The following is a 17652-nucleotide window of genomic DNA, read 5'->3' on the forward strand; positions in this document are numbered from 1 at the left end:
AGTTTCCTTCCTTCTCCTTCTCCTTCCCTTTCCCTTCCTTCCTTCCCTATCCTTCCTTATCTTTTCCTTCCTTCACTTCTTTCCTTCCTAATTCCTTCATTTCCTCCCTTCTTTCTTTCCTTCCTTCCTTCCCTATCCTTCCTTATCTTTTCTACCTTCACTTCTTTCCTTCCTTCCTAATTCCTTCATTTCCACCCTTCTTTCCTTCTTTCCTTCCTTCCTTCCTTCCCTATCCTTCCTTCACTTCTTTCCTTCCTTCCTAATTCCTTCATTTCCTCCTTTCTTTCCTTCCTACCTAATCCTTTCCTTTCTTCCTTCCTTCTTTTCCTTCCTTCCTACTGCCTTCCTTTCCTCCCTCGTTTCCCTTCTTTCTTTTCTTACTTCCTAATCCTTTCCTTTCTTCCTTCCTAATTCCATCCGTCCATCCTAATTCTGTCCTTCCCTTCTTCCCTTCTTTCTTTACTTCATAATTCCTTCCTCCCCTTTCTTTCTTCCTTCCCTTCTTTCTTTACTTCCTTCCCAATCCTTTCCTTCCTTTCTAATTCCTTCCTTTCCTCCTTTCTTTTCTTTCTTCCTAATTCCTTCATTTCCTCCCTTCCTTCCATTCTTTCTTTTACTTCCTAATCCTTTCCTTTCCTCCTTCCTAATTCTGTCCTTCCTTCTTTTCCTTCCTTCCTACTTCCTTCCTTCTTCCCTCCCTTCCCTTTTACTTCCTAATCCTTTCCTTCCTTCCTTCCTAATTCTGCCCTTCCTTCTTTTCCTTCCTTCCTACTTCCTTCCTTTCCTACCTCCCTTCCCTTCTTTCTCTTCTTCCCTTCCTAATCCTTTCCTTCCTTCCTAATTCCGTCCTGCCCTTCTTCCCTTCCTTCCTTCCTTCCTTCCTTCCTTCCTAATTCTTTCCTTTCCTTTCCTTTTCTTCCTTTCTAATTCCTTCCTTCCCTTATTTCTTTTCTTCCTTCCCTTCCTTCCTTCCTAATTCCTTCCTACCTTTTCTTCCTTCCCAATCCTTTCTTGCCTGCCTGCCTGCCTCTCCCTCCCTCCCTGCCTTCCTTCTTTCCTTCCTTCCTTCCCAATTCCCCTAGAGTCTCCCCATCTTTTTACAACGTGGCGACCAAAACTGGATGCAGTATTCCAAGGCCTTATAAATCCTTTGCCCACCTTCTCCGCTGACTACGCTGACAAAAAGGAATCTGGGCAGAATAATGGAGTTGGAAGAAGGGGCCTTGGAGGTCTTCTAGTCCAGCCCCTCTTTTTCAGGAGACCCTCGACCATTTCAGACAAATGGTTGTCCAATTTCTTCTTTAAAACTTCCAGCAATCCATAACTTTCTGGAGGCCAGGAGTTCCACTGATTCATTGTTCTCAGCGCCAGGAATTTCTCCTTAGTTCGAGTCTGCCTCTCCTCCCTCCACCTGCTTCTTCTCCTGCCTTCAGAAACATGGAAGTTTAAGATATTTTAAACTGTGTTTTGTTAAAAAGCTGTACCGTGTACGGGCTCTGGGAAGTCGGGGGGAGGGAAGGGAGGTGGGGTTTTAGGGGGAGGGGGGAGGGGGGAAATATAATATGTGTTAGATCCTAAAGCACATGATTGCACTCGTATACTGTGGCTCTTTAATGTTAGTGTAAAAATAGGACAAGCTGAATATATTGATAGACAATAGAAATACACCGAAGGGGAGGAGTAGAGGGAAAGAAGAAAGAGGGGTAGAGAGGGTGGGAGAGAGGATTGGAGGCAGGAGGAGAAGGAAGGGAGGGAATGTATTGGGAGAGAGGAGTGATAGAGGGGGAGGGGAAGTAGGGAAGTAGAGGGAATGTTGGAAGGAAGAACGAAAGTTGGAGGGGGGTGAAAGAGGGTGTATGGTGGGTCAAGGTGGTATATTGGGTTTGTATTTTGGGGGGTATTGTCTATAAAAGGGAGGGCTGTGTTTATTATTCAATGTTATACGCCCCGGTTATGCACAGTATACATGTGATGGTATGGAATGAAATGGAAATAAATATTTTAAAGACGAAGAAAAAACAACGTAGAAAACATGGAAGCGTGTGTTCCTCTTGCAACAGATACTGTACGTAAATGCAAATCATCTGGAGCCACGCAAATCTGCCACTACCGTCACGCTTTTTAATTATCCCACAGTAATACGGGGTAATACGTCTGTCTCTGGATACGGAATCCCATTAGGCCAAACAGAGCAAATCTCATTCAGGAGGATGGGAATCCTGGCTTCAGGAAATCCCTTATTTATTAATTTTTTAAAAGCACCGCTAAGAAGAGCATACTTCTTAACATTTAAATTGCCTAATACGCATGGCACCTAAGACACGGTGGCTCGGGGCTAAGACGCTGAGCTTGTCGATCCGAAAGGCCGGCGGTTCGGCGGTTCGAATCCCCAGCGCCGCGTGACGGAGGGAGCTCCCGTGGCTCGTCCCAGCTTCTGCCAACCTAGCGGTTCGAAAGCAGGGTTAAAAAAAAATGCGAGTAGAAAAATGGGGACCACTAAATTTGGTGGGAAGGGAACAGCGTTGCGTGCGCCTTCGGCGTTGAGTCACGCCGGCCGCGTGACCACGGAGAACGTCTTTGGACAGCGCTGGCTCTCCGGCTTTGAAGGAGGAAGGGATGGAGGATCAATCGGAAATTCAAGTCGGCAAGTGGACACTTCCTCTGGCCCAGGATGACTCTGGCCCCTTGTCCTTCCTCGGCCGGATCGGATTCCCAAGCGGGAGGACACTCCGCGTCTCCTCTTCCCTCTTGGCTTTGCATGTCACTACAGATAAATTTTTAATCGTCATTTAAATACATTTTCCATTCTCAGGTCTTTGCAAGATCCGCAGGAAGGGCAGGGAACAAGGGCCACATATACTCTCTTCCTGGGGGGAGGGGAGCTCATAAAAAGGTGGCTTTCTTTTCTTCCTTCCTTCCTAATTCCTTCATTTCCTCCTTCCTTCCATTCTTTCTTTTCTTCCTTCCTAATCCTTTCCTTTCTTCCTTACTATTCTGTCCTTCCTTCCTTCTTTTCCTTTCCTTCCTACTTCCTTCCTTTCCTCCCCCCTTCCCTTCTTTCTTTCTTTTCTTACTTCCTAATCCTTTCCTTCCTTCCTAATTCCTTCCTTCCTAATTCCATCCTTCTCTTCCTCCCTTCCTTCCTAATTCCCTTTCCTTCTTTCTTTTCTTCCTTCCTAATTCCTTCCTTCCTTCCTAATTCCATCCTTCCTTTCTTCCCTTCCTTCCTAATTCCCTTTCCTTCTTTCTTTTCTTCCTTCCTAATTCCTTCCTTCCTTCCTAATTCCATCCTTCCCTTCTTCCCTTCCTTCCTAATTCCCTTTCCTTCTTTCTTTTCTTACTTCCTAATCCTTTCCTTCCTTCCTAATTCTGCCCTTCCTTCTTTTCCTTCCTTCCTACTTCCTTCCTTTCCTCCCTCCCTTCCTTTCTTTTCTTACTTCCTAATCCTTTCCTTCCTTCCTAATTCCTTCCTTCCTTCCTAGTTCCATCCTTCCCTTCTTCCCTTCCTTCCTAATTCCTTCCTTCTTCCCTCCCTTCCCTTTTACTTCCTAATCCTTTCCTTCCTTCCTAATTCTGCCCTTCCTTCTTTTCCTTCCTTCCTACATCCTTCCTTTCCACCTCCCTTCCCTTCTTTCTTTTCTTCCTTCCTAATCCTTTCCTTCCTTCCTAATTCCTTCCTTCCTAGTTCCATCCTTCCTTCCTAATTCCCTTTCCTTCTTTTCTTACTTCCTACTTCCTTCCTTTCCTCCCTCCCTTCCTTTCTTTTCTTACTTCCTAACCTTTCCTTCCTTCCCTAATTCTGCCCTTCCTTCTTTTCCTTCCTTCCTACTTCCTTCCTTTCCTCCCTCCCTTCCTTTCTTTTCTTACTTCCTAACCTTTCCTTCCTTCCTAATTCCTTCCTTCTTTCCTACTTCCATCCTTCCCTTCTTCCCTTTCTTCCTTCTTCCCTTTCCTTCTTTTCTTCCTAATTTCTTCCTTCCTTCCCTTATTCTTCCTTTCCTTCCTTCCTTCCTTCCTTCCTAATTCCTTCCTACCTTTCCTTTCTTCCCCTCTTCCTTTTCTTCCTTCCCAATCCCAATATTAATCAGGCTCAATTCCCAACCCATTTCTTGGTTGTCCGAGGATTTTAGGCCAGTAGTTTCAACAAAGATATCCCTGATGGAGCGTTTCACCATCAACCTGCGTTGCAGCGACCCAATTGGAAGCTGATTCCCCTGCTTGGGCTCCATTTCCTCCTGCAGAAGCTTTAAATTTAAGGAGCTTGCAACTACAACGCTCAACCCCTATTAATGGAACTAAACAAGTACCAACAACAACAACAAAAATTAAGTGTTTTTGCCCCTTGCATATGAGCAAGTGTTAACTGGGCCAAACATATAACACAATAGGGCCAGGGTTTATTAACAGCTTGATTTCCTTTTAACACATAACAGAGTTGTAAACATGATTGTGACTCATAGCTTCCATTAACCCTTTGGATCACGGAAACCCCACAAATATATTGGCCGAAGTGCATTGTGATTCTAGACCACAAGTAACACACAATATAGAACCACGCTGAGCGCATCTGCACCAAAGACAAATTCCTTGTGTGTCCAGTCACACTTGGCCAATAAAGAATTCTATTCTATTCTATTCTATTCTATTCTAGTTTCTCCTTCCTTCTTTCCTTTATTCTATTCTATCCTCTTCAATTCTATTCTATTCCATTCCATATATTCTATTCTATTTTCTCCTTCCTTCTTTATTCTATTCTATTCTACTCTATTCTACTCTAACTCTACTCTACTCTACTCTACTCCATTCCACTCCATACATTCTATTCTACTCTACTCTACTCTACTCCACTCCATATATTCTATTCTATTCTAGTTCTCCTTCCTTCCTTCTTTATTCTATTCTATTCTCTTCAATTCTATTCTATTCCATTCAATCCATTCCATATATTCTAGTCTATTCTATTCTAGTTTCTCCTTCCTTCTTTCCTTTATTCTATTCTATCCTCTTCAATTCTATTCTATTCCATTCGATCCATTCCATATATTCTAGTCTATTCTATTCTAGTTTCTCCTTCCTTCTTTCCTTTATTCTATTCTATCCTCTTCAATTCTATTCTATTCCATTCCATATATTCTATTCTATTCTATTTTCTCCTTCCTTCTTTATTCTATTCTATTCTACTCTACTCTACTCTAACTCTACTCTACTCTACTCTACTCCATTCCACTCCATACATTCCATTCTACTCTACTCTACTCCACTCCATATATTCTATTCTATTCTAGTTTCTCCTTCCTTCCTTCTTTATTTCTATTCTCTTCAATTCTATTCTATTCCATTCAATCCATTCCATATATTCTAGTCTATTCTATTCTAGTTTCTCCTTCCTTCTTCCTTTATTCTATTCTATCCTCTTCAATTCTATTCTATTCCATATATTCTATTCTATTCTATTTTCTCCTTCCTTCCTTCTTTATTCTATTCTATTCTACTCTATTCTACTCTAACTCTACTCTACTCTTCTCTACTCTACTCCATTCCACTCCATATATTCTATTCTACTCTACTCTACTCTACTCTACTCTACTCTACTCTACTCTACTCTACTCTACTCTACTCTACTCTATTCCTACTCCACTGCCACTCCACTCCACTCCATCTATTCCATTCCATTCCATTCTATTCCATTCTATTCTATTCTGTACGCTGAGAGCGTCTGCACCAAAGACAAATTCCTTGTGTGTCCATTCACACTTGGCCAATAAAGAATTCTATATTCTAAGGTAAAGATCCCCCCACCCCCAGGCATGCGTGCTAGTTGTTCCCGACTCTAGGGGGCGGTGCTCATCTCCCTTTCTAAGCCGAAGAGCCAGCGCTGTCTGAAGATGTCTCCGTGGTCATGTGGCCGGCGTGGCTCAACACCGAGGGCTGTTTTCTTTGTCGGGGGCCAGGAGTCTGCTTCATGCTCTCGGAAGCCTGGGTCAGAATACTCACCATGGCCAACTAACCACTGCCAATTCACCATGGCCAACTCATGATAGCAAACTTGCCAGGACCAATTCACCACAGCCAACTCACCATGGCCAACTCACCACAGTCAACTCACACAGCCAACTCACCGTAGCCAACTTGCCATGACCAATTCTCCGTGGCCAACTATCCGCTGCCAATTCACCATGGGCAACTCATGACAGCCAACTTGCCATGGCCAACTTGTGACAGCCAACTTGCCATAGCCAACTCACCACAGCCAACTTGCCATGGCCAATTCACCACAGCCAACTTGCCATGGCCAATTCACCACAGCCAACTCACCATGGCCAATTCACACAGCCAACTTGCCATAGCCAACTCACCACAGCCAACTTGCCATGGCCAACTTGTGACAGCCAACTTGCCATAGCCAACTCACCACAGCCAACTTGCCCTAGCCAACTCACCACAGCCAACTTGCCATGGCCAATTCACCACAGCCAACTCACCATGGCCAATTCACACAGCCAACTTGCCATAGCCAACTCACCACAGCCAACTTGCCATGGCCAACTTGTGACAGCCAACTTGCCATAGCCAACTCACCACAGCCAACTTGCCATAGCCAATTCACCACAGCCAACTCACCATGGCCAATTCACACAGCCAACTTGCCATAGCCAACTCACCACAGCCAACTTGCCATGGCCAACTTGTGACAGCCAACTTGCCATAGCCAACTCACCACAGCCAACTTGCCATAGCCAACTCACCACAGCCAACTTGCCATGGCCAATTCACCACAGCCAACTCACCATGGCCAATTCACACAGACAACTTGCCATGACCAACTCACCATAGCCAACTTGCCATGACCAATTCTCCATGGCCAATTAACCACTGCCAACTCACACAGCCAACTTGCCATGGCCAACTTGCCATGGCCAACTTGCCATGGCCAACTCACCATGGCCAACTAACCACTGCCAATTCACCATGGAATAGTATATATAAATAAGTCAAGAATAAGGGGGGCAGGATTGTAACTTACAATTTGTAAAATAGGTACATATAGGAGATGAACCATCAATTGTATATAGATACCGATATGGAACTGCTGTGTGACAGAACGTTTGGTTCCGTGGTTGTTTCAAATCTATGTTTCTCTTTTGTTTATGTGTGTATTATGTGTTTAAAATAAAATTTATAAAAATAAAATAAAATACACCTGTGCCTTTGGCTTTTAACCGATTGAAAACGTCCCCTCCACATTACCTCCCAAAGCATCTTCCAAAGGGAAGGTCTCGAAATTCTGGAGGACAGAATCCATACCCCGCTTTGCACATCTGGGGGCAGTGAAGACACTGCAATTCATCGGTTCACCAACAAATGCGCGCTCGACAAAAGCGCGCCGACGAAACCGCGGCGAGAAAACCGCGAGGTCGAAATTGCAGCGACGAATGAGCGCAGAAGCGCGCCAACAACAGCGTGCCGACAAAAGCGTGCCTTCAACAAAGAACTAATAACAACCTAATAACCCTAACCCTAACCCTAACCCTGAACCTAACCCTCAACCTAACCCTAACCCTTACCTTAACATAAATCACGCTTTTGTGGGCACGGTTTTGTCGGTGCGTTTATGACGTCGCGGTTTTCTCGCCGCGGTTTCGTCGGCGCGCTGTTGTCGTGCGTGCATTTGTCGGTCACGCAATTCATCATCTCCCTGTCAGTAAGCACAACACAGCCACATGGGGAACCAGGAAATATGCCGACAGCTCCATTTTGTCACCATCCAGAAAAATCACTTCCTGACGCTTTAAGGATTTGCTCCCTCGGTAACTCGGCCTCCTCAAGCATCTCTTCCCACTTCTCAAAATCCAGGCGATGCCGAATTCACAAGAGACAACAAACACTTGCAATCTGGGCTTGTGAGTCGGGCAACGAAGGGACGACACAACGGGACGATGGTGGGTGAGGAAGGGGCTTGTCAACTTGTCAACTTTGCAACTTTGTTTAAAGATACACTCATTTTTGTTCCACTCCCCCTTGGGGTGACTTCAGCACAGAGTTAACTCTTCATGGCCCCAACAGATGATGCACCCCTGGAATGATGCACCCCTTATGAAGCTGTTCCCCAAGAGATGATGCACCCCTGGAATGATGCACCCCTTATGAAGCTGTCTCCAAGAGATGATGCACCCCTGGAATGATGCACCCCTTATGAAGCTGTTCCCCAAGAGATGATGCACCCCTGGAATGTTGCACCCCTTATGAAGCTGCCCCCAAGAGATGATGCACCTCTGGAATGATGCACCCCTTATGAAGCTGTTCCCCAAGAGATGATGCACCCCTGGAATGATGCACCCCTTATGAAGCTGTTCCTCAAGAGATGATGCACCCCTGGAATGATGCACCCCTTATGAAGCTGCTCCCAAGAGATGATGCACCCCTGGAATGATGCACCCCTTATGAAGCTGTCCCCAAGAGATGATGCACCCCTGGAATGATGCACCTCTTATGAAGCTGCCCCCAAGAGATGATGCACCCCTGGAATGATGCACCTCTTATGAAGCTGTTCCCCAAGAGATGATGCACCCCTGGAATGATGCACCCCTTATGAAGCTGTTCCCCAAGAGATGATGCACCCCTGGAATGATGCATCCCTTATGAAGCTGTTCCCCAACAAATGATGCACCCCTGGAATGATGCATCCCTTATGAAGCTGTTCCCCAAGAGATGATGCACCCCTGGAATGATGCACCCCTTCCTGCTGTCCATATTTCTGCTTTGATTGTTCCTCCAACTTTTACTGTCCTCACCTTTAAGAAGCAATGGCCCCTATTCCCCCTTCCCCCCGTTTCCCAACCAGGAATAACTCTTCCGTTGTGCGTGCATGCGCCTCTGTGTGTGTGTCTCTGTGTGTGTGTGTGTGTGTGTGTGTGTGTGTGTGTGTGTGTTTTGAAACCAAGCCAACCCTGAGGCCTTCCCCCCCCCCGCCCCGACATCACCTCTGTTGGGACTGATCATGCGGCAACGAGAACCGAGCCTCCCCCCCTTCCCCCTCGCCAGGAGGGGGAGGAAGGGACCGCCCCGTCCCCCGTCCCCCGCTACAACCAAGGAGGGGGGTCTGTGGGGAGGAAGGACCCAACTAACCCTTTTTAATTTTATTCAGGCAGCCAGAGTTGCAGAAGGAGCTGGCGGATCCTGTCTCCCAACAGCTCCGAGTCTTCATGCCCGCTGCTGGATGGCCCGGGCATGGATGGGGGAGCCTTTTGGAGAGAGAGAGAGAGAGAAAATCAAAGCCGAGCCAAATACCAGGATTGTGAAGGAGGAAACCGTCCTTCTTTAGCAGCCCCAGAAGCCTGGCGTTGCTGCTGGCGGTTTCAGGCCCGTTCCTTCCTTCCCCATCGATAGAGATTCTGGCCATATGGAGGGAGCCTCTCTCCAAAGGATGAGCCCCCATGGACCTCCCGGCAACCCCCACTTCGGTAGAACAGGACGCCGTAGGCTTAACTCCCTCCGCGCTGGCGAGGACCGGCTGGCTCCCCCCCCAGACAAGGGAGAAAACCAGGCAGGGAAACCGGCTGGCTATTATGGTGGTGGCTGAGTAGGAACAATCCGGCGGGAGCAGAGGAAGGATGAACAGCCCTACCTGGCTAGATGATCTGAAAAAGGCTCCTGTCTCTTTAAATATTTCTTGGGAGGGGGTGTGTGTGTGGATTGCAGGGACATCTGCCTCGGGTATGCATCAAAGCGTTAACCCTTGCCTTGCCTGTGTCCTGCCAAATTTTAGCCAGCTTTTCAAGGCCAGGCAAGGAATGGCGGATGGAAACGGAATAACGGATGGAGACAACGGATTCCATCCTAGAAAGAAGGAGAATTTTTCTTTCTTTCCTGCCAGCGAGAACAATCAACCGATGGAGCAGTGGTTTTGGCCGCCACACTATAAAAAAAAAAAGATGTGGAGACTCTAGAAAGAGTACAGAGAAGAGCAACAAAGAGGATGAGGGGACTGGAGGCTAAAACATAGGATGAACAATTGCAGGAACTGGGCATGGCTAGTCTAGGGAAGAGAAGGACCAGGGGAGACAGGAGAGCATCTTCTAATATTTGAGGGGCTGCCACAGAGAGGAAGGGGAGGGTCAAGCTATTCTCCAAGGCACCTGAAGGCCAGATGAGGAAGAATGGATGGAAACTGACCAAGGAGAGATTCAACCTGGAAATAAGGAGGAATTTCCTGACAGTGAGAACAATCAACCCATGGAACAGAAGTTGTAGGAGCTTCATCACTGGAGGCTTTCAAGGAGAGACTGGGCTGCCATCTGTCAGAAATGGTAGAGGGTCTTCTGCTTGGATGGGGGGTTGGACTAGATGACCTCCAAGGTCCCTTCCAACTCTGTTAATCTGAATCTATCTAAGATGATCAAAGGCCTGGAGGCTCAAACATACGATGAACGGTTGCAGGAACTGGGCATGGCTAGTCTAGTGAAGAGAAGGACCAGGGGAGACAGGAGAGCATCTTCCAATACTTGAGGGGCTGCCCCAGAGAGGAGGGGGGCTACAAGCTATTCTCCAAAGCACCCGAAGGCCAGACAAGGAAGAATGGATGGAAACTGATCAAGGAGAGATTCAACCTGGAAATAAGGAGGAATTTTTCTGACAGTGAGAACAATCAACCCACGGAACAGAAGTTGCCTTCGGAAGTTGTGGGAGCTTCATCCCTGAAGAGACTGGACTGCCATCTGCCAGAAATGGTGTAGGGTCTCCTGCTTGGGCGGGGGTTTGGACTAGATGACCTCCAAGGTCCCTTCCAACTCTGCTGCTCTATTCTAACCCTGAGTTTTAACTCCCCAGCTCTTTGGTTTTAGGGAAGAGTGGGATAAAAAATGAAAGAGGACACAACTTTGCCAATATCAGAGGGAGTTTCCCAGAAAAGCAAAGAGATGGGAAACCTAATTAAGGAATATATAGCATTCCTCCCCATCCGGTCACCTGGGGCTCATTGGGGAACTAATTATAAAATCATCAATATGCATGTTCGTTATGAATAAAATACTAATAAAAGGCCAGGCGTAGACGGAGCCTAGGATAACTTCGCAGCTTTGTTTAATATTCACCGAAACGTGATATCCGTGGCACCCCCTCGTTCCGTCGCAGCAAGCTGCTATAAATGAAATCACCGCCCAATATTATGTTCAGTTATTGCCTTTTAACTTTTTCCAATTTTTACTTAACACTCATCAGGCCTTCGCGCAGCCATTAGAATTAGAATAGAATAGAGAGTTGGAAGGGACCTTGGAGGTCTTCTAGTCCAGCCCCCTGCTCAAGCAGGAGAACCGATACTATTTCAGACAAGTAGCTGTCTGGTTTCTTCTTAAACAACCTCCAGCAATGGAGGGCCCATAATATCTGGTGGCAAGGGGTTCCACTGGCTCATTGTCCTCAGTCTTAAGAAGTTTCTCTCTTAATTCCAGGTTGCTTGTTTCTCTCCTTGATTAGTTTCCATCCACGGTTTCTTGTCTTGCCTTCTGGGGCTTTGGAGAATAACAAGAGTTGGAAGGGGCCTTGGAGGTCTTCTAGTCCAACCCCTGGATCTCCTGCTCGGGGGGAAGGGTGGGGCTGGACTAGATGATCTACAAGGCCCCTTCCAACTCTGTTAATCTATTACGCTAAATTATGAAGGTTTAGAGATGTTTCCTGTTTCGTATATTGCTAGCCGCCAGTCTGGGAGTGGAAACCATTTAGTAAAAAATTCTTTCAGCGCTAGGAATAAATTTATATAGTATTAAATTCAGTATATACGGAGATATGGGTTGAAAATATTTTTCTGCATATATATATATATATGTGTGTGTGTGTGTGTGTTTTTATTTGTGCTGATAAATAAATAAATAAAGGGAGACTAGTATAGATCTATTTCAAGCTATTTAGCTCTCATCAGCTAAATCTAATCCCAGCAAAGGGTATGGCTAGCTGATGAGAGCTAAATAGCTTGAAATAGATCTATACTAGTCTCCCTTTATTTATTTATCAGCACAAATAAAACACAAATATAACAAAGGCAACAGTAAAAATATTGGGTTTCTGTCATGGTGGACTCTTGTGACGAGCCAATTGACAGATGATGGAAGCAGTTAGCTTCCTCCCATAATTGGGGCTTACCAGGGGTTGTGACACTAAATGTATGTATGTGTGTGTATGTGTGTGTGTGTGTGTGTGTGTGTGTGTGTATGTATGTATGTATGTATGTATGTATGTATGTATGTATGTATGTATGTATGTATGTGTATATATATATATATATATATATATATATATATATATATATATATATATATATATATATATATATATATATATATATATATATATATATATATATATGTTATATTTATGCTGATAAATAAATAAAGGGGAGACTAGTATAGCTCTATTTCAAGCTATTTAGCTCTCATCAGCTAGCCATACCCAAGTTTGGGAATCGAAACCGACTTTATATATATATATATATATAGCAGTTAGCTTCCTCCCATAATTGGGGCCTACCAGGGGTTGTGACACTAAATATATACCTTCCTCCCTGGCTTCAGCTGATAAGGAGGAGACCTGTGGCTTAATGGCTAAGACGTCTGCCTAAGATGTGATATAGCACAGGTTCGAATCCCAGGTAAGGGTATGGCTAGCTGATGAGAGCTAAATAGCTTGAAATAGATCTATACTAGTCTCCCTTTATTTATTTATCAGCACAAATATACACACACACACACACACACACACACACACACATATGCCTTCTTTTTCCACATTTTCACACTTTTATCATCCTAAAAAAAGCAATACAATGAACTTCAGCAAAATATTGAATATAGTCAATATTCAGCCATACTGAAGATATTGCTAACTGCTTCAAATCCCCAAATACAGTTTCAAATCAGCCCACTGTAGTTTTTTTTGTTAAAGAAGATCACAATACTATCTTTAGGTTTTGGGAATAATATCAAGTTATATTTATTTGTCTGGGATTGTATAGGGTTTCCTGCCTAAGCAGGGGGTTGGACTAGAAGACCTCCAAGGTCCCTTCCAACTCTGCTATTGTATTATTGTGTTGTATTGTCTGTGGGTTTGTACAGTCATTTTGCTAGATTTTTGTATCCATTAAGGTAAAGGTAAAGGTTCCGCTCGCACATACTGTATGGGCTAATCGTTCCCGACTCTAGGGGGCGCTGCTCATCTCCGTTTCAAAGCCGAAGAGCCAGCGTTGTCCGAAGACGTCTCCGTGGTCATGTGGCCGGCATGTTCCCTTCCCACCAAAGGTGGTCCCTGTTTTTCTACTTGCATTTTTTACCAGCTTTCGAACTGCTAGGTTGGCAGAAGCTGGGACAAGTCACGGGGGCTCACTCCGTTACGCGGCGCTGGGGATTCGAACTGCAGAACTGCCGACCTTTCTGATCGACAAGCTCAGCTGTCTTAGCCACTGAGCCACCTGTATCCCTGTATCCATTAATCTCTTGAAAATAACAGTGCAAGACAATCAACCCCTCCCCTTGGTATTTCTCATGGGGCAATCAGCAAATGGGCTCCAATATGCCGGCAAATTTATATTTATCGAAAATGGTATAATTTATTTCCCAAGCCCATTTTATTTAACTTTTAGAAGCTGCTGGATCTACGCTGCCACAACCAGGTCTCCCAATATCCAACTTCAAACTCCAATCGCAAATCTTTCAAAAGTTCAACAACAACAACAACAATAATAATGATGATGATGCAAAATTCAGGATGTTACCAGCAACAAATGTTGCCTCTGCAATGAGAAAGACGAGACAGTCGACCACTTGATCAGCGGGTGCAGCAAAATTTCACCAACTGACTACCTACAACGCCATGACCGCGTTGCTAAGATCATTCACTGGAAATTGTGCCGAAAGTTTGGATTTGAGTACAGCAAAAACCACTGGGAACATCAGGTTGAGAAGGTTTTAGAGAATGAGAAAGTCAGGATCTTGTGGGAACTTCAGAATCCAGACTGACGGGCACTTGGCTCACAACACACCTGACATAACAATAGTTGAAAAGAAAGAAGTACGGTTCATTGACATTGCAATACCTGGAGATGCATGAATTGAAGATAAACAGCAAGAAAAAAATCACAAAGTACCGGGACTTGCAAATTGAAGTTGAGCGACTGTTGAAAAAGAAATTGTATGTTGTCCCGATTGTAATTGGAGCCCTTGGAGCAATACCCAAAGGGCTCCCTCGCTATTTGGAAATTCTAAATTTATCTGACTTGAACATTCTGACTCTACAAAAACCACCCTTCTTGGAACAGCTTATATTCTCCGACGTTACCTTAACAGTTCCTAGGTCCTTGGTTAGGACTCGAGCTGTTGAGATACCAAACAGCCTCGAAGGCTGTGAATCTCACTAAAGATGAACCACATAATAATAATAATAATAATAACAACAACAACAACAACAACAGTAGCACAAATGATCCATTGGAATTTGTGCAAAAATTATAATATTAAAACAGCAACAAAACTGGTGGGAACATCAGCCTGAAAAAGTCACTGAAAATCAAATGGTCAAGATCTTGTGGAATTTCTGTATACAAACCGACAAAATACTGGCGCATAATACACCAGACATCACACTGGTTGAGAAAAATAAGGTCACAATCATAGACATCGCAATACCAGGTGATAGCAGGGTCGCCGAGAAGGAACATGAAAAAATCGCAAGATATCAGGACTTAAAAATCGAAATTCAACGACTATGGCACAAACCAGCAGTGGTAATTCCAGTGGTAATTGGCACACTGGGTGCTATTCCAAAAGCACTGGAATTACATTTAAAACAGTTAAAAATTGACAAAATCACCATCAGTCAAATGCAAAAAGCCGCACTGCTTGGATCTGCACGCATATTACGAAAATACGTTACGACGTCCTAGGCCCCTGGGTGGGGCCCGACTAGTAACCAATGCCAAATCCGGCGAAACAACTGGCCGCTGTGATACAATTGTGTAATAATAATAATAATAATATTCCTCCAATGTTACCTTAACAGTTCCTAGCTCCTTGGTTAGGACTCGAGCTGTTGAGCTACCAACCAGCTGTGAATCTCACCAAAGGTTGACCAATAATAATAATAATAATAATAATCATCTTTATTGATTAGCCTATAGGCCATATCAAAGCACAAGGTTCAAACACCTATTGTCAATAAAAACTCACACGAACAATTTAAAGTAAGAGTAAGGTAAAATACAATGGGATAAGATACCATGCAATTTAATATATAAATATTTAAAACAGAATAAAATGACATAAAAATTATATTTCAGTGTCACCCTTACAATCTATCCCAATCAGTCCCAAATATGCAAACCTCAACCAAACTATTTTGTTTAAGTTCTGTGCTGTGTCCAATGTTATTTTCCTGGTTCTGGCCACGTATAAAGTAAGTCGCTTTTTATATGGGGGTCCCAATTGGTGATCCATTTGGTTTCTGGGCCAAGGAACCTCTCTCTCACCCCCTTCAACAAGCAACACTCCAACAGGAGGTATGATGTTATGTACATTGCTAGATGCCAGTCTGAAAACGATTTAATTAAAAAAAATTGCTTTCAAGCCTAGAAATAAATGTATATAGCATTAAATTCAGTATATGCTGAGATACGGATTGAAAACATTTTTTTCAATCCATACCTCAAATATTCCAGAGGTCCTTTACCTCTGCCGCTCCGCGAACGCAGAGGGCATAAGAGTGGCATCTCCCATCTCTGACCATTGGGTCGAGCTGTCCGAATCTCGCTCGCGTAAATTATCTCCCTAAGATGTTTTGGCAGTTGTAACTTCCGACAGCTGTCTTTTCACAAGTTCTAAATATTTGGAAATAAATTTAAAAACAGGGTCGACGCCTTCCCTCGCACTACCTTAAGGTAATGTAGCATTTCGGCTCCCCCTACACACACCTCTCCTGGTCACTGGACAGAGGGAGAGTTGGCGCCCCTGTTTTTAAACCCTGCCCATCGCAATGGGTCCTACTTGTTGGCTTCCCAACCGCACGTACAAGTGGATGGATACAGGCAAGATACCTTCCACGGCGAAAGTCCAGTGAAGCCAAAGGCCAGCCGGTCAGGAAACAGGGGGAGAGCGAGAGAGCGCGCGCGCGAGAGAGAGAGAGAGGGAGGGAGGGAGGGAGGGAGGGAGGGAGGGAGGGAGAAAGAGAGAGAGAGAGAGAGAGAGAGAGAGAAATATCTTGGGAGGATTTTCCCACGCCTCCTCTTCCTCCTCCTCCTCCTCCTCCTCCTCCTCCTTGCACTCGTTCCTTCTCCAGGAATATCTAAACCTCTGATCCTGAGCTCTCGGGGATTTGAACGCAAATCTCATTTTAAAAAGAGGAGGACATCCAGGGACATGAAGCTGGGGAGGCCAATCCTCCTTGCGGAGGGAGGGAGGGCTGCTTCTTCGCAGCCCTAGGGTGGGGCCTTCTGCCTGCAGACACACACACACACACACCGGCTTCGTAGCCACTGCTCCTTTTGGAAAGAAGCCGTCCGCTGAGTTCCCCCCCACCCGGCCACCCCCCCTAGCCCAGCCCCTCAGCCCACCTTCCGAGCTGCGTCCTTCTGACCTTGCCAGGTGACGGAGACGTCGCTGTGATGGGGCCGTAAGCAGAGGTGGCCCATAAGGTTAAGGCACATCTCCCCCATGGAGAGCCGGCAGGACAGGGATGGCAGAGGGAGGGAGGGAGGAGGGAGGGGGGAGGGAGAGAGGGGGGAGGGAGGGAGGGGGCTGGGCGCTCTCTCTCTCTCTCTCTCTCTCTCTCTCTCTCTCTCTCTCTCTTCCTTGGGCAGCCCAGCTTCCCTGATAGGCAGGGAGTAAATGCTTACTCAGAGGTGCAAGCCAGGGAGTAAATGCTTACTCAGAGGCGCAAGCTCAGGCTGAGCCACGAAGAAGGCAACAGAAGGGAGTTGGTTATCCCTTTGGTGGAAAGGAAGAGAAAGAAAGAGAGAGAGAGAGAAAGAGAGAGAGAGACAGAGAGAGAGAGGAGGGTCTGTAGCCAGGATAGTGGAATTTACACACACACACACACACACACACGAAAGCCAAACTTTGCAGAGCCCCACCCTGACCTAAAAGAGCTCCTTTCTGGGTTTTTTAAATTATTTTTTATTTTTAAAAAATACATTTAAAAAATACATTTTCCTTTCAATGAAAAGCATCTCAACGCGGCTAGGAGTCATACAACTCACTGGCCTCTCCCGCTCCCCTCCATTTTATTTGCATGGAAGGGGAGGAAAAAGCATGCGGAGAAGCAGCGGGGGGGGGGTGGGGGGGAGGCCACCAATAGCGGTGGGTGCGTTTAAGGCTGGGATGTAAAATCCGAGAAGCGGGGGAAAGAGAGACAGAGACAGAGACAGAGAGAGAGAGAGAAAAGGGAGCTGCATTTCTGCTGAATCTCATTGCCCGTCAAAGCTAAGCTGACGCGCGCCCCTCTCTGCCCCCCCCCCACCAGCCCTCTGTGGCCAACAGATGGGTGCCCGGTGCCTGCTCCGCTTAGGAAGCAGAAGAAGGAGGGGCGAAGTGGGGGGGAAAGGACAGCAGGAGAATCCGGATCCCTTTTGTTCTGTCTTCCGGGAGACCCTTTGCTCAGCCACTAAAGGAGACGACC

At 45.5% G+C, this 17652-nt stretch overlaps 1 protein-coding gene across 1 annotated transcript in view; it reads right to left on the reverse strand.

The window, feature by feature from the left end:
* Positions 1-17652, reverse strand: part of LOC106550634 (oxysterol-binding protein 2) — a 69245-nt gene that overhangs the window by 33260 nt on the left and 18333 nt on the right. The window lies entirely within an intron of this gene.

The sequence above is a fragment of the Thamnophis sirtalis genome, unplaced genomic scaffold (genome assembly GCF_051295495.1).
Source record: "Thamnophis sirtalis isolate CommonGarterSnake01/CBP01778 unplaced genomic scaffold, rThaSir2_p1.2 scaffold_2, whole genome shotgun sequence".
Classification (NCBI taxonomy): Eukaryota; Metazoa; Chordata; class Lepidosauria; order Squamata; family Natricidae; genus Thamnophis; species Thamnophis sirtalis.